Source organism: Mus pahari, chromosome 22 (genome assembly GCF_900095145.1).
Source record: "Mus pahari chromosome 22, PAHARI_EIJ_v1.1, whole genome shotgun sequence".
Classification (NCBI taxonomy): Eukaryota; Metazoa; Chordata; class Mammalia; order Rodentia; family Muridae; genus Mus; species Mus pahari.
Genome location: NC_034611.1, coordinates 32269086 through 32271350, shown reverse-complemented (window position 1 = coordinate 32271350; position 2265 = coordinate 32269086). Strand labels below are relative to the sequence as shown.

At 41.7% G+C, this 2265-nt stretch overlaps 1 protein-coding gene across 2 annotated transcripts in view; it reads right to left on the bottom strand.

The window, feature by feature from the left end:
* Gpr63 (G protein-coupled receptor 63) overlaps positions 1-2265 on the bottom strand; it is a 45427-nt gene that overhangs the window by 5288 nt on the left and 37874 nt on the right. The gene's annotated exons all lie outside the window — the stretch shown is intronic.

Sequence of the window (2265 nt, the reverse complement as noted above, 5' to 3'; positions counted from 1 at the left end):
TTTTTTTTTTTTTTTTTTTTTTTTTTTTTTTTTTTTTTTTGGCCAAGCCTCTCATTACTACAAACACAAACTTCTAACTCAATTTATTCACTTATTACTCAGCCTTCAGATATTTACTGAAGGCATGCTATGTTCCAGTTACTAAAAGGAAAACTATTAACAAATGCTCCTGGATTTTGGGTTAAAGAGAGCTGAGTGACTGAGGATACCGTATCTTGAAATTCACTTTGAATAGATTTAATATCAATATGAAAAGAACAGAATTTATAAATTTAAAGTCCATTAGTAAAGAATTTTTTGTTGTTTTCAGGCAAACACACAAATTAGATGGTGTTACAGTAACTTGCCAGACAAAACAAAAGAGACAGCAGTCCATCTCCAAACTTCCAGATAATTTTGAGTTGAAGACAGTAAAATGCATACAGACCTCCAGAGAGAGTCTGATTAGCAAGGACCACAGAAAGCTCCGGTGAGACTGCAAACAAGTGGTTGAAAACTAAGACACTGGAAGCTCCCATCAGGCTGATGTTTCCTCCCAGTGTGCAATCAGAAGCAAGCACACAGCTCTACTCAAGTAGCTCCAAGCTGGTAAAGGGCAGCACCCAAGCTGCCGATGGGATCAAACAAATGCCAACCCTGCCTAGGAATGGGAGCTCTTTTCCCCTTCTCCCCTAACTGCTGGAATCTAGACCAGGCTACCCACACAGGCAGGCGGCCCCATCCCAGAGCAGCCAACTGTCACAGTCCCCTGTTCAGCCCACAAAGTGAGAACTCACATCCACAAGGCAGCGTCAACCCATTCCAGGGAGAGATCCCCTGAACATGATCTTAAAAGTTCCACCACTTCCCAACAGTGCTATACTGGGGATCAACCCATAGTGTGAATTTTGGTAGGAGCCATTCACGGTGAGAATCTGTCTCCCTAAAAAGTAAGCCAAAGAAGTAAATGAAAGAATGCAATGATATTAAATGAATAATCTATAACTTACGTTAAATGGAAGCATAAGGTCCATATACACTAGAAACATGGAGCTAAGACAAAATCTGACTAGTAACAAAAAGTAAATAGTAGAATAAAAATCCGGGCATTATAAACATACAGAAATGGGAAACTAGGAACGGGACTAAGGTTGAAGAAAGTGGGCTACTGCTTTGACACAAGTACCTGCTCCTGTGTTCACAATTCTGTATGTTCCCCTTGGACTCCAAAAATCCTCTGGGGCTGAGATCCTTGCCTGAATCTTTCCTTTAGAACACACAGTGTCCCCTGCACTCACTTCTCAATTGTGACTGTCACACCCATTGTAGGGGGCACCCAGAGGGTCTTCATAATCCAGTCTAGGACTTAAGGGTTAAGCAGCTGAAAAGTCACAGGAGCCAAAAATCAAGTGATATCATCTCTTGACTGGCCACCAGGTCCAAGGAAGGAAAATACACACACACATACACACATACATACATACATACATACATACATACACACACATACATACATACATACATACATACACACATACATACATACACACATACATACATCTGGAAGGAAAAAAAAAATCACACAATAAACACATAAACACTCTAGCCAGACAGGAAGCATTACCTTGAACATGTGCCTTTCCCCCGCAGTCTCACTTCCCTGTCTTCTCACTCCTGTTTCTCTAGGACTTCAAGCCCTAATATAGCTCTCTGCTTAGTAGGTTTTGCCTAGAGAAGTAAGGTTCTGGGAAACTGGGAAAATGGACCCACTTGTCAACTGCACTGCTCACATTCACTTAGCTGACCTGTGACCTAAGAGTGAACGATCATTCATTTGAACAGTTCTTTTTACCCTTCCAACAGTACCCAAGACCAGTAACTACCCTATCATTTCCCTCTCAGGGGTGTCACCAGCCTTTCCCTCTTTACCACTGTGGCCTGACATCCTCACCCTTGCCCTCTTCTTTTAAATCCACCAAATTACAACTGCAGGAAATTTTATTTTATTTTAGGAGACAGGCTCTCACTATATAGCTCTGGCTGTGACAGAACCCACCATGTAGAGACCAAGCTGCCCTTGAGTCATAATAGAGCCCCCTACCTCTGCCTCTTGAGTGCTGAGATTAAAGCTCTGCACCACCATACTCAGCTGCTTAAAGAACTTTTAAGTAATTTCTTTTTTTAAGAGTATAATTACACAATTTCCCCTTCTATTTCCTCCCTTTAAACCTTCTCATATGGCCTCCTTGCTCTCTCTCTATTCATGAGACACACACACACACACGC